General features: G+C 40.4%; 1 protein-coding gene across 19 annotated transcripts in view; it reads right to left on the reverse strand.

Moving 5' to 3' along the window:
• The window catches only part of ZNF536 (zinc finger protein 536), a 348,301-nt gene that overhangs the window by 246,198 nt on the left and 79,603 nt on the right, over positions 1–22,500 (reverse strand). The window lies entirely within an intron of this gene.

Consider the following 22,500-nt stretch of genomic DNA (forward strand, 5'->3'; position numbering starts at 1 on the left):
CCAAACAAAAATTCTGAGATGTATGTTCAGCTGTAACGTTCACAATTTACATTGTGTATTGAATCAAGTAAATACGTAACTCATGCAATCAGAGAACAGAAGAAATAACATGATTTAGGTAACCAGCTATGACTACAAATTTATAAATAATCTAAACAAAAACTCTACGAATAAAGATTTTTAAAATGCATTATTCACTGTAGAGTTCTGTAAGTAACTACCGAATAAATACTTTCCCCATTCACAAGAAAATAAAAAATTCAAAAATGTACCTAAGGAGTCACTGTGACTTTTTTGTTCAGATCTACCTACCCAGTTATTCTTCCCTCCCTTCCTCCCCTTTAAACTACACTTATATAAATGGAAATTCAAAGCTTATAGTTTCTAATGCACCGTCTTTGTGGATTAGTTAATTTTTAGGGAAGTTACAGGAGTATCTAATGCAAACATTTACATTTACTAAAAGGGGGGAAAAAGAAATATGAAGTTACCAAAATCATTATAGCCATTATTTGAACAGAACATTTCAACCCTGCTGAATGCTTGCATTCTTTCAGCTCTGTCCTTCTGGTATCTTTTCCAGACCTTATTTTTAACTACATTCATACAGATACCATTGACCAACACAACAGTCACTAAGTGCACTTCTTCCCTGTAATTGCTTTGCATTGCCCCAAAATTTTGCACTTGCCAAATAATGTCCTGCTTTTCTCATCTTTTAGGTTACTATGCAGGTTTTAGAAGTCTTAATTTTCTATGGTAAAGAACAAGAAAAGGAAGGAGGAAACACAATTTAAATCAGCTTGTGTCTTCTACTTAAGCTCCAAGAGAGATATTCAAACTTTGGAAATGCAATCTCCAGATAAAGATAAAAGCTCCGTGTTATGTCTCTGTAAACCAGAGCACAACTGGCACTTAGCAAGTTGTCCTGTTTGCTGATGGGAACAGCATGGATGAATCTGGCCAGTCCACTTGCACTTCCCTTTCTGAAACTAGTAATAAAGTTTGAGAGGGGTTATTTTTAAAGCAGCTCTTAGAGTGTTCCAGCTCACTACTGTCAGCTTAAGATCTCAAATGCAATTTGATTTATAATTACATTTTAAAAACTAACATTAAAATAACATTAGAGGGGTCATAATCTGAACTTTTTAAGTTAGGCACGTAGCATATATTTAGAAATGGATCTCCAACAGGATTCATCTGGAACACATTCTGACTGGATTTCCTTCCTTCAACCATTTTAGTACTCTGCTGAAGCTGGTGTGCCAAGAGGCCATGGTCAGCCCTGTATTTCAGCGTTGCTTCAACTGGAAAGGGACTGAAATAGGCTGCTGAACATTTGCTAGTCAAAGTCTTTTCCTGCATTATAGTCCGGCCCATGTTTGTAACCACCAATGGATGAGAAAGTGCTGGAGAATCTGGAATTAGGCCTCTGTGCTGAAAAGACACATGTTAATATCCCTTGAAAAATCCAGCTGGCTCCATTGCTTCTGAACCTTGAAGCCACTTACATTTTCTTGGCCTGTGTGGCACAGAATGATTTGAGGGCATTGACCACTTGGAGTAGTGTCTAGAGGTCAAGTTCTGTTCATGCCAGACAATGCTCATGTGCAGTGAAAATGCAGCATTCCCAGCAGGTCCTACCTGTCCTCCCAGCTGTGCAAACTCACACAGGCATTCAGAGAACCTGTGCCTGCACCTCCTGAACACAAGATGGGCTTCAGATGGGGCACAGGCTCCTTACAAATTTTGCCTTGTTCTCCAAGTCCAACCTTCTGATAAGAAAACTTTCCAACTAATTGGGTCTGCACTGGTACCTAACTACAGCTTCAGAAGCAAAAGGCAGACAAGGAATTCAGTTTCTGAATGCTAGTGCTGAAGTAAATGAGCTAGTAAAAAAAAGCCTGTGCCTTAAAACCAAGTTTGAAATTTTATAGGCTTTTACTCCATAATTTGTACTTGAGCCTTCTGTTATTTTTAAACAAATCTAATTTCTTACAGCTGTGAAATTTACATTTTAAGAGTGTCTAGTGGCCATGTGCATTAATTACTTTATTGTAATATTTTAATGAGTTTGGGGTTCAGCTCTGAAAGAATCCTTCTGAATCCCTGCTTCCCCACAGAATTACACTAGAACCTGATTCAATCACAACTTCACACACCCAGGCCAAACCCTGATGGACTTGCACAATATTTTCAGTTTTCTTATGAAATCACTGAACTTTAAATCTGGCTCCAGATTTTAGGACTTCTCACCAAACTAGCATTTCCCTGATTCAGGAGCAGAGCTGGGCTGTGAGGAAGTTTGGATTTAGAGCTGAACTTGCTGACTGAGCCTCATCTCAATGAAAGGAGGTAGCAAAACGCAAACTTCAGCTCTGACAGTTAACATTTGGGCTAGTCTTGTTCAGAATGACATACAGTGATGCAATTGCTTCCATCTCAGCATATATGACATAAAAACATACAGGGCTAAAAGATTAACCTCCCTAAGGAGTATCTAAATTTGCCAGGGCAGATTGAAATGCACTACTGGAAGATTTCCATCTTTGTGAAAAAAAAAAAAACAAACTGAAAAGTGCTGCAGTATCCATATTCTCACCATGGTATCCCCTTTATGGATTTTGGTGGTTTGTGTCATACTAAATGCTTTCTTCTTCATCTGTAAATGTGCATAAGGAGTGGTGGGACATAAGTCAAATGAAGCTGCTTTTTCAGGCAGTTATCCATAAGAATTTAGTGCCTGTCCTTGTACTGCTGCAGGTACAAGTGCTCATCTCAAGACATCAAGGCAGAAACCTGCAGACCATCGAGGATCTCTAGAATTTGAACTGAAGAGATAAACCTTCTTACAACAGCCAGCACACTTTAATTCTCTACAAATAAGCTAAAGATGCAAATCCATAACGCACTGAACAATGGGTTCAAGCACAAATACAGATAAATGCAGGGAAAGTGGGACTGACTGTGTTTAGCTGACTGTGATAACTGTAAGAGGTTCATCTGCTGTCAAGTGCCACCGCACACACTGCACCCAGAGAGTCATGCCTGAAAATCTGACCATTTTTGTCCTCAACTCTCACCTCTTTTGGCTAGGGCAAATGCAGAATTGCAACTTCAGTGAACTACCCAGCTTTTAAAAAAGCATGTTTTTAAACCACTTACAATAAGAGCAACAGTTATTATTCAGTACATGCTTTTTATCAGATTGAAGATAAACTTTATTATAACTGGTGGAGATGGTATCAATGATTTGTGGTCTATGTGAATTCTGTAATGAGAAATGGTAATCTGTCTTGGGGCAAACAATATTGTTCTGTTTACTATGCAATTAGCAATATTAAGTCAAGATTCTATAACTGATAGCTGAAAATAAGGGAGGTAGGAAGAAACTGGAAGCACTGGGAGCTGTCGCAGGACAATTATCTGAGGTCTATAAATTATTAACGGTACTTTAGCCTGACATTCCCTCTCATCCTCCAAAAATCTTCCTCAGTGCTCCAGAGATGTTCACTGTAAAAGTATCAAGACTGTCAGCAGTTTGGGGCAAAGCCAGAATCTCTCCTAGTTGTGAATACTGAACATACAGTACAGTGCAGGAACTTCATTTTCAGAAAAGCAGCAATAAAAAAAGAGTTTTACTTTGAAATAATGAACCAACAAGCATGACAAAAAGAGGTGAGACCTAACCTCCAATTCCTGGCATATTCAATGTGAAATAAAGACAGAGTATTTCCCCTGCATTTAATCTCTTCTTTAATTTTATAAACTGAGTCCCACACCTTTGTGCGACCAAAACCCTGCACTTATTGTTTACTCTTAGATCAGCCTTAAGCTACCACCATATGGAGCTGGGAACACCACAGACAGAGCAGGAACAGTCCTTAACTAATGGTCAGAGTAAATTGTGTTTGGAGTCAAGTGGGGCCACTCTCAAGTGGCTGGTTAAGAAAAGACCTGACCTATAATGGAGCTTCTGTGTAAAACAATACATTTTTTACTTTATGTTGTAAAGGACAGAACCATAAGTATTATCAGCCACAGAAATTTCACAGCCTTTTTCTAGTCTGTTCCTTAGCTGCACATGTGCAGTCCAGCCCTTTTGGCCCTGATTCTGCAGCAGTAAGAATTTTGAGATTACCTCAACAGGAACTCAGACAGAGCTACAGCACAGAGCTTTCACAGCAAACAAGCAAGACCTAGAAAGTGCTAGGGTCCTCCTTGCTAAACTGATCTTGAAAAAAAAAATAATCAAATGATCGCATTCTTAAAGTAGCCAATTCCATTTGTAGCTCTTTGGAAATGTGATGCTCCACAGAGAGCTCCATTGCACCCAGCAGGCAAAAGCCACACCTAAGGCAGCATGATGCAGCAGTGCTCTGGCAAGCAGGGTGCCACAAGGAAGTGACTGCTCCTGGCAGCCTCACAGCCCCTCTGTGCACCCCTTTTCCTTAAGGATCAGTGCCTGAAATTCCCCTATACCTCTGAATAACATCTGGCCGATCCAGAAGATTAGCAGCTTATTCCACCTTTGTTCTCTGCCTTCTTTTAGGATGAGCAATCAGTGACACCACAGCAGGCAGAACCCTCCGGCACAAAAGCTAACAAAACTGTAGAATGCTTTAAGGAATGATGCAAAACTTAACAGAGAGTTATGGAAGGGTATTCCCACAAAGAATCTCTGTATAAATTCCAATGCTACATGGAAGGGCTCTCAAATTCACTTGACTTTCCTGAATAGTGCAAGGCAAAATCAGCATCAAATGACTGCAAGAGCAGCCTCTTTAAAACTGATAAAAGTACAAACAGTTTTAATGAAGTGTGCAATAAATTTGAGGGTTTCCTTTGCGCAAAATAACACTGAATCAGAGTTTCACAGCAATAAAACAAACACATACTGTAAAAATAAATGGGATGAACAAAAACTATGGAGTATAAAACTTCATTTTCCTGTACATAATATCTCAGTGATTGGTAAAAGTTATGCATAAACTTCTACTTTTTAAAAATCCACTCTTTGGAGGAAAAAAGACTCAATAATTGGTGTTTATAGGGCTTAATTTCTTTTTCTGAGGAGGTCCTGGGTCGGGTCATTCTTCATCACTATTGTTCAAAATTTATTCCCAGATTAAGAATGTCTCCTACACTAATAAACAGGTATAATAATTTTCGCCAGAAAGTTTTTTTTTCTTTCAGTAATTAGCCTATTTAAATGTTTTAATGGAACTACTGGCATACAATAGCACAAAGGGTACTGTGTCCATAATACAAAGTGAGAGATGAGATTTCTAAAAACTTTTCTATGAAGGTGGTCTAGGATTGACCAGAGCAGACAACTATAAAACTATCTTTAAAGGTCATAAATTAGGTACTCTCTTAAATGTAATTCAATCATTCACTGTTATAGGAGTTTGATTCTATTAGTTGTCCTATGCATTTTACAAAACAGAACTCCATTAACATTATTCACTTATAGCTTCCCTCTATAAGTGGATATTCTGCTCAACAGGCTTTAAATAGATTTTTTCCCCCTGAAATTGCTATTAAGCATAGTTTTACTCAAAGGGAAAAGTAGGCATAGGATTATGCTTGTACTTCATGCAAAGGATACATTTTCAGCAATCAGAACCACATTCCTATGAAGTAAAAATACTCTATATAAGCCGATTGTTTCTATCCCTCCTAACCTTGCTCAATAAGGACTCTATTCTGATCTTTTGGGTTACACACAAGTTTTCCAATTTGGCTGAATAAAGGTATCTTGTTGGGCAGCTTCCTGGGCATATTGTGTCTTGAATTCTGACCTTGGTATGTTCAAGGTGGATCTCAATTATAAGATGCTGCTCAGAGAAGGAAAAAATACTTCAATTAAAAAAAAAAAAGTAAAAATCAGGATTTTTCTTTACTTTTTTCAGTAAAGGAATACATTATAGAAGTCCGGGTTTTACATACCTGGCATTAGAGAAACACTAAAATTATAAATCTTGATAAAGTGACCACAACACAAATATAGCCACAAGATCTTTGGAGCAATTTGCCTAACGTGTAGTTACATTTCAGCCACAGAAACATCTACTGTAGATCATACACCTCTGATTTCATGCTGATTTTACTGTGAGTGGTTGCATGCTCTCACCTCTCACAGCTTAGATGCCTCCACTCTGCACATGCAGAAGGGCACTGTGCTGGGCCAAACCACAGATCCCACAGGAGGTCCCAAAGGATTTTGGCCACCCTGCGATGCCGAGCCACATGCCACAATAATCTGACACACCAACAGACTCTGACCGTTGAGGTGCTGGAGCTGCAGCAGCACAATCTGTACATAAAATATGCATATGCTGAGAGCCAAATCCTCTTTCAGCTGGTTACCATATTCTGTGTTCATGTCTTACTGCTTAAAGCAGGACACATGGCAGAAATCCTACGCTGTTGTTCTTCTCATTGGCCACGCCAATCCCAGATAATCAAGTCAGGGCAGACACTCTTTTCTCAGAGGAAAGGGTTGAATTTCATCTGACCACCGAACTTCAGCTTGCACTTGAGGTTCTAATTTTCTTCTGGTCTTAGCCCATTTCTGCCTTGCTCTGGCACACACTGCCCTAGTAAGTACATTTATTGCCTCAGTAATTCCTCTGAGGGCTGTCTTACTTTCACTTTATATCTGGACTCACATAAGCATCTCCTCATTTTACAAGGAAACATTTATTAGCCTCTGATAGGAGCTTCCTGTTGCACCCTGCAGAATCCCATTGTCTGTCACTCCTCAAAAGCAGGCTAACAAGCTGCACCCCTGGGGGCTCTGTGGCCGTGTCAGTGCTGGCTGTGCACCAAAGACATGGAGAGGGCATGGCAGGGGCATCACCAGGCATTCCAGGTTCTCTGCCTGGCCTGTTTGCAAACCTTTACTCAGCAAGCCACACACACAGTCAACAGGGGCCCTTACACAGTGGTACCTCTCACCAGCTACCAGCACTGGGTGACCCTGCCATTTCTGGGGTGCCCCATTCCTGCTCCTTGTTCATGCCCTTGGGAGCAGTGCAGAAAAGACCTGTGAAAGTCTCCTTCACCCAAGGATTCCTCAACTATGAGGTTGATTTTATTACTTTGGGACACTTGAACAGTAGAGGGTAAGCCTATTATATATCATAAAAGCAGGGATTTCTGCTGTAATTCTTCCAGTTCACAGCTAATTATCTTACTCGAGAGCTGCTCATGGGATTTTTTTCAGGTAGGTGTGGAACATCACTGCATATTCCAGGTCCAACCTGCAAAAATCCTCAGTGCAGCAACTATTTGGTAAAGTTGGTCCTGTCCAAAAACTGTCCAGCATTCCAGTTACAGTTCCAGTGTTACACAGGAAACTTTGGCCATAATCCCCCCCAACCACAGCACAGACATATCATCAGAGGAGGGAAAAAAGTATAATTGCTAGAAAATAAAACTGCATGGATTTGCCCCAGCTGGAGGTCTGGACCCACCCTAGGGACAAGAAAGAGATTTCAATGTCCAATCTATTTTGCTAGAAACCATGTGAAGTCTCTCATCCACATCAGCCTGCTATTTTTTTACTTCTATGGGAGCAGACAACATTCGTATTCAGCTGCTCACTTATAAATAAAAAACATTTTTACATTGGTGGATTGGAGTGGCCTCTTTTTTCCCCCCTCTTTCGGTTCCCATTATTTTATATATTACACACATGTTCTGTCAGCGAAGCTCACTTTGTTATCTGAAACATCTGTGGTACCCTGCTGTGGAGAAGGCCAACACTGCTGCTGCTGTTGCTGCCTGTCTTTATTAGCCACTGATTTGCTGATGTCGTCCTCCGACGGCTCCAGTTGGCCTCCGCAGTGCCGGGGCTGCACGGCACAATGTGGGGTTCTGTGCCCTGCCAAGGGGTCCTGCAGGGTCACAATATGGCACTTACCCTCTGTAGGAGGGTATGGAACCAGGGTTTCATGTGGGAGTTAGTGCAAGCACTGGTGTTTGTGTTTCTGAAGAAGTCTCTGTGAATTTATCTGCAACGCCATTGGAAGGAAGCACATCCTCATCAGAATGAAAGGAACTCCCACCTGATGCTCACATGAGATCTGGCTGTTGAGCAGCCATAATATTTTCTTTTTTTTTTTTTTTTTTTAACTTGGATTGATCTCCTTTAACCTTATTTTCATGTGCATTTTACAGTTATAGTCCTGACATACTGCTCATCCCATGAAACTCCCTAGGATCTACTCCCTAGAAAAAGATTATTACCTAAGGCATATGGATTTCTTATGGAATCAAGACAAGTTTTTTAAAAATCAACTTAGATATGAAAATATGTATATGTTTCTTAAATAACATATTTATAGTAAGATATTCAGGTCACCTGATAGGAAATGAAGCTATTTCTATGTATAAAATACATGTACTTTTTGTGCAAGCAATACCACTTCAGTAAAATCAGTTTAACCATTTCGCCTCTGAAAAATCAAAGGTCTCTTATATTCATATGAATTTTTTATGCAACAGATGAGGGGGAATATACGTTCCATAGATGAATTTGAGAGATGATTGTTAAACAATAAAATTTAACAAGAACATTTAGGGGAAGATGCAAGAGCAACTCACGAAAACACTCACATGGACCAGCTTTCCAGCTGATGGCATTGCTTCTGTGGCTCTGCTGTTTTAAGAAAAATGCTCTCTAATACAAAGGTGAGACAGTAAGAAGTTAAAGGCACTTCCTTTCCTTTTTTAAAAAAATCTATTTATCGATGACATAAAAATCTGAGCTGAGTTCTGAGTCCCATAGGTACACTCAAACTGGCTTTCTTGTAGATTTTTCAGATCCCTGAAGGACTGGGAGCCTGATACGAGGAATAATTATGGTATGGGAGCATCATGTGACTGCTGTCACAGATCTTTTACATGCAAGTCAGTGTGCATATGTGGCCAATTCAAGATTCCAGATTGAAGACTGATGTGGAGATAATTATAAATGAAAATGAAACACAGCTTTTTGAAATAACACCCTGTTTTCTTTACAAAGTAATTGATCACCTAACCCCAGAAGGAAGGTTCAAAAGTTACTATATAACAAAGTGCTAGTAGCAAGCAGCTTGCTATATTTTTCAGGATCAAGACCATGATGACAAGGATAGAGAATCGAGGAAATAAATGCCACAAAGACATCTCTCCGCTCATCAACCCCCTTTTGCTTGGAGCATTACTTACTTTCAAATTTGGTTTGTTTATATTATACAGCTTTACTGCCACAAAACATCTAAATTCTGTGCAGAAACAGGAAGGATATTTCCATATTTAAAATCTGAACCTCATTTCCTATTCCCTGAAAATAACTGAGATGTGATAACACTGGTCTCCAAAATAATTTTCAGATTCCCCACTAACAACTTGGCATGCAGTAGAACAAGCTTCAGAACTGCTCCCTGGTCAGTTCATCTTGTTTCACCAGGCCAGGAACTAATCACAGAGTCACAGGTTGTTCCCCCTGCTCCAAGCATATCCTCAGAGTGTAGAAAAATGGACTGGGACACTGTTGCTACTGCTGCCACTTGCTGAAGATTGTCTAAAGAAGGTATTTCAAATCCTCTGGAGGCCAGGGAAGTCACAGATGTTTTCCACTACCAGAGTACCAAGTACCTGAGCAACAGCAAAGATCTGATCTTAAACTTACAAGATAGTTCTTATTTGGAGGAAAGTGCAAGGAAGGAATAAAATTAATGTATATGCATAAACAAGTCCAAAACTTGGAAGATGAACTGAAAAGTCAATTATCTGTATAAATTTTAAAACTACAAACAGATTCAAGCAGGGCAGTTTTCGATCTGTCCAGATCCTTCTGCAGGACATATGTACAAGATAGAAAAAGACTTTACATAAAGAAATATGCTAACTAGAAGATATTTATGGTTGTGGGGAAAGGAAAAAAGTTAGTGCAGTTTTATGTTGGAATGATAGTGATTTCTCTTTTACTCTTTGTATATGTCACTGTCTATTGTTATGCAGTTTTTTGACATTCATCTGAATATTTCATCCATGCAAAAATTAGTCCCGGCATCTTTTTTTCTGAATAATGTTTGGCGGTCATTGCTTCACAACTGCAAACAATCCCTTATTGCTATTGAGTGCTACAGTCAGGCTTGTTTCATGCTGGAGGTTAGAATCTGATCCTAAGTCCATTAAATCACTGAGTCTTTTTAAAGTTTAATCTTGAGAGGATTTGAGTTATAAACAAAGGACACTATACATGGGGAAAGAAACAACAGAAAACTATGAACTTATGACATTAATGCAACCTCAAGTTCAAATTTTGTGTGTGATTTAGCAAGAAAATTCTGAGCTTTCAACAGCAGCACATACGCCCTGGCATGTGGGCAAAGCTAAACTGAGCATTGATGCTCACATCCAAAACACACATATGGATCCTATTTTACTATAGACGTGATTCTTCATGTGCAAAACATGTGTCTGACTGGTTTGCTTTGGCTTTTTAAGATGTGTTTCTTTTTCTCTGGTGGGGGCAGGGAGCAGGGAAATAAATAAACAATTTATGTGATCCTTGAATATACATTATCTATGAAGAGAACAGCCTAGGATTCAAGGGCAGGTAAAAACTCTGGACTATGGCTAAAAGTATCAATTTCAGCAAACAACCAAGTGCCAACAGAGAGAAACTTAGTCCACTCTACAGCTTCTGCAACACACTAATCTATCCAATTCTCTAATTGCTAGATAGGAAAGGGAAAAAGGGCTCCAGATGCTAATAACTTGGAAGTGGTAATTAGAGGAGTCCGCATTACTGCTGTGAGACTCCCATCTTCCCTTGATTACTGGAAAGAAATTTTTTTCCAGTGGGTCTCCTTCTCACTTCTAAAACAAGCAGCACTTCTGTTTTCCTAAACCCCATCTCTGTGTAACTAAACACAACAACAGGAATTTGATTGGGCCCAGAAAACTTTCCCTACCTTCCTTAACATTGGAGGATGCTCTGTTTCCCATAGAAAATGTAGGAAAATAATCACAAGCTTGTAAGGTGACCTCATAGGGAAGTACCACAAGTCCCAGCTTTTAGCTACACAAGAGGAAAATTGCTTTCTGCAGCCCCAGCCTGAGTGTGACAGAGAACAAGAGAGTCTGCTTCCCTTGCTTTAAAGGGTAACAAATATCTTTAAAGGCTCCTTGAGCATTTATAATCTCCGGGATCACAGAGACAAAGTAAGTCTGGAAAGGGTCTGAACATCACATGAGAAAGTAAAAGGAAAAATACACTTATCACAAAGAGGGAATGCATTTGTATTATTATATTGAAATAGCACAAGGCTGCAATGACAGGCTATAAATTTTTCTCTTGGACTGTAACCAATATTTTCCATTTCAAGTAACAACAGTGTAAGAAAGAGCGACTCAGAATTAATAGGAATTACGGACATAAATTGGTAGGTACTTAGGTGAAAAAGAACCTCAAATTCAGCTGCTGTTAAAGGAGAAAAGGTTAACTAGCCCTGTGGGCAACCCTTGGACCCATTTATACTGCTGACAAAGTGACCAAGAAGGTATGCTTCGATTTTACCAATGATGCCCATCTTTATAATTCTCAGATTCATAACCCAGAATGTTACAGTGAGTTTTTGGCAGTGAAAAGCATCTTGTTTTTATGTCTGAAATTTAACATTAAATATAACACTAAACCTAATCTATGGTACCAGATAATGATAGCAGCAATAGTAACTATGTGGTTCTGCAGTGATAAGAATTAAGTTACAGAAATTTCTCACTTCTACTTTTTCTGATTTGATATGTCATTTCATTAAACAACCATGAATTATTGAATATTAATAATTTTGAATCAGTGATCTGCCTTAAGATACACACTTACAGACTATTAGTATTTTTCTTAACCATTTTGTTGCTGAAACTGGCTACTGAAACACTGGCTGCTTAGTTAAAAAAAAAATTAAAAATCAACCAACCAAGCAAACCAGGACTAGGCTGCAGGGAGCCTGTTAGCCAAAGCCAATGTACATTAGCAAAGCTGGGTCCACAAGACAAACAATCTCACCTCTTTTTTAAGAATCAGTCCTACACTTGGTCTAGTACATGTAAATCCACAGGATTTTCTAACAGGTCCATCGAACCTTGAGAGAGAAACCTTAAAACTGAAACTAAACCTGACAAGTCTCTTTTTTCCCCACTATACAGACTTCTAAGAAGAGAAGGACTGCAAATATTGTAAAAAAAAATAAAATAAAATCAATGCAAAGTGGTTTAGCACAGGTGTTGCTGTTATTGTGCTACATTTGGAAAGCCCACATTCAGCACACCTTCAATTCACACACCCAGCTGTGTGAGGTGGTGGGCTATTGTTAGTTTACAGGTTTGCAATAAAAAGCATGAAGTAATATTGGCAAGCTCATGAGCTTTCTTTTTTTTTTCCTTATGATGTCTCCCTGCATCTATTTATCTAGTTCTTCTTGCTTTGTTTCTGCTTTTATATTCAGCATATTCAAAAAAGGGTCAGAAGAGGTTTTAAAGATGTAATGCCACGCTCAAGCCTTTTGAACACTAAGAGAAAACCTCAAAAGGTTCACGCATAAAGGAACAAAGATATAAGGATAGCTTTGAACCTGAGGGGCTCTCTCACTGCAAGCAAGTGCATTGCCAGCATGTCACAGGTGTACACCACATGAGCAAGTGAAAAAATAAAATGCCTTTGTGAAGGGGTGTGATGCTGACGGGTCCGAGTGCAGAATGCATTAATCCCAGGGTGAAGGCGTGCATCTGTTAGATATTTATGTAGTTCCTACTAGTAGTTTGTACAGATATCTGAGCAGGTGAACGCCAACAGCTTTGAAACCATATGTTAAAGGGAGGCTGGGAGAGGCTAGGGGAAGGCCACCAGGGGAAGGCCACCAGGGGAAGGCCACCAGGCATTCTGTGTCTGACAGGAGGGCAGGCACCCCCAGCCTGAACATGGCCCAGGGTAGTCGGCGCTCCAGGGCCAGCCTCAGACTCCTGCTGCCTGAGCTGTGGGGCACTGGGGCAAACAACTGAGTCTTCCTCTCATCTGCCCCTCCTTGAACAAGAGATACTAAATGTGACCACACAATGATAATTTCCTTTCATGTGTCTCTAATTCCTGTCTTTTTTTTTTTTTTTTTTTTTGGTTGGTTGGTTGGTTTTGTTTGTTTGTTGGGGTTTTTTGTTTGCTTTTGTTGTTTTTTGGTTTTTGTTGGTTTGGGTTTTTTTTTGTGGGAAGTAAGTATAATTTTTTAATGGAGTTAAAAGGTTTGTTTTAAAGAGTTTTATTTAAATAGTTTTTAGATGTTGACTTTAGTTTGTTGGAAGAAGACCCAGTGAAGATCTCTGTCTCCTGGTGGTTACAGGAACACTCTACAGCAGGGAAGAACCAAGTCCTGTTATTTTGTCTGGTTCAGAAATTGGTTTATTCTTGTTTTTATATATTAACTCTGACACGCCCTGGTTTGGAATGACATGCATCAGAACCTGAGTCATCCCATTTCCCACTGACCACCAGACTGCACTCCTGGTAGGCACATGCATAAGTACAGCTGAATCCAGCCTGTTCTCAAAAGGAAAAAAAATCAGTTTTAAGAAAAACAATGCACTTTCAAAAAGTGACATTTTGTCTATAATGTTTAGTTTCTCTACTAAATATCCTCAGCAAGGAACTGTGAGAATTCATTCATCTTTGAATGAATTTATAAAACCTGCTGAGAGGTCTCTGGCTGAAACGTATGAAATTTTTTATGATTAGCACAAAGTATTAGAACCAAAACTTGTCAGTTTATACCCCTCTTTGACCTAGACCACTCAGTTACTCCAAACCATACATGACTCTTGCGAAATTAAAGGAAAACTGTTTTGGTAATCAATGTAAAGCTTCTAAAGGAGGTATGTTATAAAAATTTTCCTTCGAATTAAAATTTTCTGTAAGATGGAGAAAACGAATCTCTTCAATCCCCTCCACTTCAAACAGCTTAGAAAGTACCTTGAACTCTCCATGGTTCAAGTTTCTCTCAAGGTAAGGGAATCAAAAACTAGCTTGGGAGTCCTCTAAGACCCTATTGCTAGAGGAGTAATTCCACCTTTGAAAATGTTGGTGTTATTAAGTGAATTCATCAAGAATTGCAATTTCATTTTGTCCTCAATGGTCCATAACACACACAGTGATGGAGAAATGTGTCTTCCTCACCTTTCTGAAGTATTACAGCTTCACTGAAAACCTTGCAGGGAGAATCCATGCACAGGGCACGGGGCTTGTAGTTTAGCATTGCCCAAACTCTGTTTCCAAACATTCCTAGTCCACAGTTAATCCCACGAATTTCAACTGCTCCACTGACACTGTTGCCAAGTGCTTCTGAAAATATCTAATCACACCTTCTCATCCTCTTGTATATCCACCTCTCACAATATCAGAACAGACACTGTAGCAGCCCTTTTCAATTTATTTCCCACATACTTCCCTTGCCAAGAAGATATTGTTCATACCTCCTCCTTCACTGAGTAATTAACTTGCTCCAATCTTTGGAAATGAAACACTCACCCCTGCTTTTGCCCCAGCCCTCAACAGCCTCTTGCAAGGCTCCTCTTGTAGCTTGCCACCCCATGGAGTGGGGGAAGACACACCATAATTGCTGTGTGCTTGGCACCTGAGAGGGAATAATCACTTGTCTTTTTTTGCTTTGCTTTACTTTAATGAAGCGCAGTTAGTAAAGAAGGGGTGTGAACAAGGCTGGTGGTTTACCAGAGACCCAGCACACACCCTTGGAGTGCCCCCCACTCCAGCATCTAGTCTAGAGTGGGCAAATCCCAGTGTTGCTCCATGAAAAGAACAGCATCAGGAATGGCATCTCCATTGTGTATTAGAAAATATCAATTGAAATCTTTAATTTGGGGAGTTGTGCATTGCACGGCATCTGTAAAATATGCCCCAAACATTCTCAGCACTATGGCTCAAAGAGTTTGATTAAAATTGAGTAAAATCAGTCTCTCATCCTTCTGTTTAAAAAATGAGAATTCATTTATTCAGTTTAATTCAAAGATTTATATATGATTAAAATTACTATAAGATGTCTAGCTTTTCTGCAATAAACTGCAATGGCCATCAAAATATTGATAGTCATTGGTAAATTACTTCTGGTGTTTAATCAATGTTATTTTTTTATCATCCAATTTTTTCTTCAAGTCAGCTTCTAACACTAAACTACATTTCATCAAGGTTGGTAAAATGTTTAGAAAGGAACAGATGTCAGAATATGGGGATTGCCAATAACACTGATGGAAGCCAGTAATTTCTTTCCTGTCCAAAGGCAAAAGAATGAAGAATAATCTAGACTGTATACAATAATACAAGATTTACTACAACATTAATGGCTATAAAAAGTAAAAGTATACAAAAGCTATCTCCATTTTTTTCAAGTCATCACTAAGGGCAGTGTTTTTCAATTTGAGACAATTTTTACAGGAAAATGAAAGGTCTATCTGTTCTTAAGCCTTTAAATATCCATAAAATACAGATGAAGACACAGGCTAGCGTTAGTTGCTTCCAAATATACTTGTATATTAGTCTATTGTGGAAGTTAATAATTTTGCCAAATCTCAAAAAATGTGGATGCAATCTTTCCTTTAAGAAAGCGGCTCAGCTTGTTATTTACAGATTGTAACATTTACATAAGAGTTTGGTTTAACAAGAGATATAAATATAGATAAAACCCTTAGGACTTCATTCTTTAAACTGCCCTCTAAAAATCTGCCCTACAATTTGCACACTGAATTTTGTGCAGACTATTCTTGGAAGCTTTTGTGAATTAGGGAGAACTGACTCGAAACAGGGGCTGGTTAATCACAATTTTGCAAATTGTACGTAGCAATCATCCTCACATTGTGAAATTCAGATCTATAAAATGCTGATGTTTTAAAGCTGAAAAATAAATAAGCTAAATAGGAGTATTTTGCTAAGGAAGAAAAAAAGAGTAGGAGACCCTTTGCAAAGAAATCCTTAAAAAAATAATAGAGTAAGAGAAGTGCCATCATAAATAAAGTGTATTCCGTTCCAGATCTCAACTGTAAGCCCACCCTGGAAAAATTTTACCAGCTGATTGCTCCTGCCCCAGTCTCATGTCAACACTCACCTGAATGCACCAGAAAACTCCTGCACTTCCAAGAATAAACCTGTGTGTGTTTAGTATTTTAGAAGGCTCCTGTGTATTCACCTACCACCTGGACAAGCCTGCAGTGGAGGAAGGGCTGGAGAAACTTCACCCTTCCTCGTGTCCATGGCTGTGTCCCCAGCAGAGCTGCTGCCTGTACACCAGGACTGTGCCCTGAGCACCAAACTGCAGCCACAGGAGCACACTGTGATGCATGTTGAATGCAAGCACTTGACAATAATGGTTGGCAACTAAGTAGTTTGAGGGAAAAGGAGCAGACTTTATGTGGAAAAGATGATGCCTCAAAAAAGACTTTTTGTTCTGCTTTAAGCTGCAAGCTAACATAATATCACCAGCAGCTGATTCAAAATTCTTCTTTTCCACATAGGTTTTGCAATTCCTAACATTTAGTATAAATGAAGGTCTCTTTCTATTTATTTTCCCTTATCTGTTACAGAAGGTCCTTGACAAACTGACTGTTTTGACTGTACAAGGATATGCTTTAATTCATGCAAAATATTTTCGGTTACCAATACTGTTATAAAGACAAGAACTTTCCATTGGGATTCAGCAGTGACAGTGTGTGTCAGTCACCTTCCTGCCATTCCAAGCCCCTTCACTATGGACACAAGTCACAAACAGTGGAAACTCTGTTTTCCTGATGTTGATCCTCCCCAAAGGTCAGGTTTCTTACCTCAAACATTCCAGCAGTTGCTTAGACTGCTGTTCAGGAATTTTGTGTAACATTGCTTCTAGAAAGCAAATATTTACGTTAGTAAATACCATTAACGTATTACTCTTATACAGGTATTCTCATTAGCAAACTCCTAAATAGGAGGAAGAGAAATTTTAACCAAATGGATAAAAACATACTATATTTGTGTATTAAACAAACTTAACCATCTTACTTGACCATGCTAAGTGTTTTGTCAGACATGAAGTCTGGCCACTAACTACTTTTATGAGAATTAATGTTTTTGGAATTACTACAAATTCAGAATTCATGCCTTTGCTGTAGAGAGCAGGCAGATGCAGAAGGCCCTACAAAGAACAGAACAAATGGGCATTACCAGGATTTCATAAAAGCAGTGGTCATGAAAAAAAGGAAAACAAAGGATCCATAGGAACTTTATAGGGGGATGAAATAAGGAAATTCCTCCTGAATGGGAGAGGCTTACATTCATACCTGGCTCTGAAAAGGTAGTGCAGGGATTTAGCTTCACACATGATAAGTGAATATCCTGAGCATCAGGCTCAGTTATTCTGGTAGGGCACATTTACTCCCCCACTCCTGCTGGAGTCACCTCTTTTGTTGTCCTTTTCCCTTTTTTAACTGAAGAAAGCTTTTAGCTACAACTTCATCATTATGTCTGAGTGTCAAAAGGAAAATAATCCAGGAATCTCAAAGTATATATTATTTATTCAAACAGAACAGCTTTAGCAATTTTGTTAAACAAAACAAAACAAAACTTTTTAATATGTGGAATTTTTAAAGGATGAAAAGAAAACTCTGTCCTTTTAACTCCATCCCACTACTCAGATTGGAACCAAGATCTACAGAGGTAGAGCTGAGCACCTTCCTTTGCTTCCTCTGATAGTCACTTTAGAGGCCAAGACTACACCAGGAAAAGCTCCTATGTTACTCATTAATTCAAAATAAGCCTGTTTTTAAGGCCCTATAAGATGATGTCTTTTGATAAGGGAACATGGGACACTCAAAGCAATGAAGGGCTGTAAGTGGGAAGGAATCTTTCAGGCACAGGATCTAGATAATGAAAGCTGCCATAAAAACTTTGGAAGATTCTTGTTTTGCTATTTTGAAGACAACCTGCCTGTGAGTCCAGATGTACTCATCCAGACTTTCAAACACGCATTTCAATGTAATCTGAGTTTAAATATAAGATGGTAAATGAGCTATTCATCATCACACAAAATCATCTTAAATATCACCTGAGCCATTTCACTTATTTGAGAAATGTAGACAGCTCTGAAGTTGAAAATACTGTGTATTTCAGAGGTAAAATGCCCAAGACCAGATTTTTAAATTTAACATAATGAAGCCAAAAAAGTGATTTATTCCTTGTTTGTTACATCCAGTTAGCTGATAATTAGGCAAATGATTTGCCTCTATGTTTTTGTGTACCTTCCTGAGTATTTCTACTGAAGGATTTTATTCTTCCTGCAGCCCAGCTTTTATTCATTATCTGAGAGCATTGTGTTTTCTATTTTTTTATTTTGTTTAAGGCAAAGATGTTTCAGAACATAATTTTAGTATGGATTCAAAATACAGAGCACTTTAAAAAAATAATTATGTGTGTAAGAACCCACACAGGTGATCCACAGTCCCAGTGCACTGGGGTTTTGAGCAGCAGCCAGTGCAGGTAGGGCACAGGGCAGGTACTCACAGACACAGCAGCCCAGCAGTGTTTGATTCTGTGTGTTGACCCAGACATTAGGATGTTTACTGTCTGCATCCAACTCCTTCCCTTCCTGAAAAGCTCTGCAAAACCAAACCAGCTCACGACATGTCAGCCTTCTGACCGATACATCAAGCTCTGGCTCTCAGCATTTCTCTGCTGCTTGGGAAGGTTTGACCTCGTGGCTCTAACAAATCACACCAACTGCCAGGACAGCACAAGAGACATTCCTTCACACAAGTCCAGAGGTTTTCAGGGCAACATGAGGCATCTGCTTGAGAAAACTGTAGGCAGTTGATTAGGAGCAGAGTAGAATGTTGCTTTACAGTCCACTGTAATTTTATTTTTATTACTACTACTACTTAACAGGAGTACTTTGGAATGACTAAAGTTGTCTGCTCAAAGCCAAACTCTTGCCAGATGCTGCTGCTCACAGTCCAATCCGAGAACAGTAGAACTTCCTGATGCTGCCTCTGAAGAGATACAGACCTCGATTCCATCAGCCAGAGAGACTCGAGAGATACTACTCATTAAAAACAAAATGCTCAACTTCTTAAAAAGAAAAATCCACAAATCCACATCAGTGTATTTGAAATTATAACTCACATAGGCAAAAGAGCTTGAAAATGTCTCTCTTTGGAGACAGTTTTAAGTAATTTTTTTTGCTACATCCACACAGGCAAGAGATCCTGCCCTTAAAGTTTTTGAACACTGTAAGAAGATCCAGAGGAATTACAGTAGTTTCACGAATACAAGCCGCACGGATTATAAGCCGCACCCCCGGTGCCTCGACAATGTTGCTGTCTTTGTCAATAGATAAGCCGCACCCCGAATATTAGCCGCACTTTCGTTCGTCGCGAGAATCCGTGCGCAGCTTTCACAAATTGGCCAATTAGTAACAGGATCGCGGCATAGCGGGCTTTACTGGCTCGGGGCGGGGCCAGGCAGGCTCGGCCCGCTCATGGTTGCCGACGGGGCCGGGTGGCCCAGCTCAGCGCCACGGCTCGGCGGGGCTGGCCGGGTGGTGCTGCCGCCGCCGCCGCCGGGCTCGCTGGCCCCCCTCTCCCGTCAGCACCGCCCCGCTGCCGCGTTCGCTCGCCCGGCTGGCAGGGCTGCCGCCGCCGGGCTCGCCGCCCGCCCCGCTGCCGCTTTCGCTCGCCCCGCTGCCGCTTTCGCGAGCGGCGGCGCTTTCGCGAGCGGCGGCGGCTCGCGGCGGCGGCTCGCGGCGGCGGCTCGCGGCGGCGGCTCGCGGCGGCGCTTTCGCGAGCGGCGGCGAGCGGCGGCGCTTTCGCGAGCGCCGCGTTCGCTCGCCCGGCTGGCAGGGCTGCCGCCGCCGCCACCAGGCTTGCCGGCCGCCCCCTCCCGTCTGCACCGCCGCCGCGTTTCCTCGCCCTGGCCGGCACTGCAGGCCCCCGCACCGCCGGGCTCCCCCACGCTGCTGGCCCCGATTCTGCTGGGCTTCCCCCGCTGCCAGGCAGCCCCACCCGCCGGCCTTCCTGCTTCTGCCATGCTCCCCTGCACTGCTAGCCCCAGTTCTCCCGGGCTCCCCCGCCCTGCTGGCTCAGGCTCTGCCGCCCTCCCTGCCCCGCCCTGCTGGCTCAGGCTCTGCCGCCCGCCCCCACACTGCTGGCCCCGCCTCTGCCAGGCTTTCCCACCTCTGCCGGGGCCGGCCGGGCTCCAGCTTGGCTTGGGGCTGCCGCGGGCTCTCACTTCCGTGTTGGCAGCTTTTAGAATTTTGTTAATAGATTAGCCGCCCCGGAATATTAGCCGCACTTCCGGGTTTCCACCAAAATTTTGGTCAAATTGGTGCGGCTTGTATTCGTGAAATTACTGTAACCTCATAAAGCAATTTAGAAAAGTTTAAGGAAAGTAACCATAGGAATAACCTTCTCTCAAACCAATGAATATCACATAAAATGTGATCATAATTTTCAAATTTCAAAAAGCTTTATCACTTAAAAATAATATAAATTATATATAAAATATAGACAATGAGAGTCACCAAATCTGTTTTCTCCTCTGTGATTCTCAAGGTCCAGTGTCTCTGGCCTCCTACACTTGTGCATTTGGAGCCGTCTCCTGCCTTGGACCAACCTGGAGCTGGTCTACACCAGCTGCAGCTGTGCCTGCTAGGTGGGGTCATTTTTAAGTTTGTTTTGAATAACCTCCCCTGCTTAACAATATTTTTAAGAAGTTCAAATCTAAAATCTCTTCATCTAGAAACATACAACCCGAAATGTGGCCAGCATAAGAAAATTTGAACAGACACTCACGATTTACTTGGTTCCCTCTTAGGGGAACGAGAAAGATGCACATTACTTCCATTATCTGTCCTTAAGTGTTTTTTGTCAAATTTTGACTCTGCCACCATTCTTCAGTGACAGACATTAGGTATGACATTTTTTGACACAATGTCAATAGTGACATCAGTAATATCTGACACAAGGCACATTGGGGTTATTTGACACAGACAATTGGATAGCTCAGGGCACTGGAGATGCAATGTATAAAGAGTTATACCTCCAAGTCACCAGTGAATATCTAGCCCAATGTTTTCTAGCTGCTACCAAATGATGGCTCCTCAGAGTCTTATAGAGGAGGAGTTTGGGTATATTGAACAGATGTCCAGAAAACAAAATTCAACACAATAAATTACATTAATCTGTGCCCTATGTTGAAACACCATGGAATGAATAGTCAGTGACAAAGCTATTCTTCTACTGCTATCTGTAATTCCTTTTAAAAATGGTTGAATCCCAAAGGAGACATGGGAGGATCAAATGAGTCAGAGAGCACTACAGCTCCAGTCTCCTGAATAAGATTTCTGTCTCAACAGCTTTCAGTCCCACGGCTTTCATTAACAGTTAAATACACTTAGGGGAAAATACAAATGTGAAATCTTACTTTCAGTGATGTGTTTTCCAAATATTTCACAATTGGCTAATATACAGGACTCACAAATGCTGAACAGCAGCAAAATGAATTACGTATATGATCACTCTAGAATTTCCTAGAGTGCCACAGTCCTGATTAAACAAAGCACTTCTACCTACATCCAATACAGCACTCATCTAAGATCAGTCTTGCAATATCTATTATGCATCTGGCTGAGCTCCCAAATCCTGCATTCAGCCCTGAGGTCCATTAGTCAAAACCTGGAAGCTCTGGACATGAGCAGAAGGAGGTGTTAGTCCTGGGTACATATGGAACTACCTGGACTTACAAGGACAGCCATCTGCCTAAGGTACCTGGGTGCTTGGAGAATTTCATACCACTAAGCCAAAGATTTAGAAATCCAAGTTCAATTGAGTCGCCTTAGAGTGTGTAAATCCTCTTTTGAAGCAGATGTTTTACATTTTTGTCTTGCTCTATGCTTGTGTTCAAACACCTTTAGCACATGCAACTTCATGGGAACAGAACTTCTTTAAGAAATAAGGTAATGTTCTTTCAAAGTTCAGAGCTAAGTGTTTGACTTGTAGACCTCTTTTTTTTAAAAAAAAATACAACTACCAAGTTAGAGTTAATTCATGAAGAAAAGGAGAAAATGCACTCCTTTTTTTCCATTTTATATTAAAATGTGATTCACATTAGCCTGATTATCACAGGAAGCCATCCATATGACCATGCAACTGCAGAATGGTGTTCAATCAATAGCTAGAACCAACAGCTGGGCTACCAACAGATTCCCTAGAACACTTTATTTATTTTAAATAAGTCTATTCTTACATTCTTACACTAGACTCCTCCATTGCTCTGCAAATGGGGACTTCCCAAAAAAAAAAAAAAAAAACAACAACAAAAAAAACCCCAAAAACAAAAAAACAAAGCCATCCTATCTGATAAAATCAAAATATATTAAGCATATTCAGTGTTCCTTAAGAAATTATCCCACATTGTTATATATC

This window comes from Catharus ustulatus, chromosome 11 (assembly GCF_009819885.2).
Source record: "Catharus ustulatus isolate bCatUst1 chromosome 11, bCatUst1.pri.v2, whole genome shotgun sequence".
In the NCBI taxonomy this organism is placed as follows: domain Eukaryota; kingdom Metazoa; phylum Chordata; class Aves; order Passeriformes; family Turdidae; genus Catharus; species Catharus ustulatus.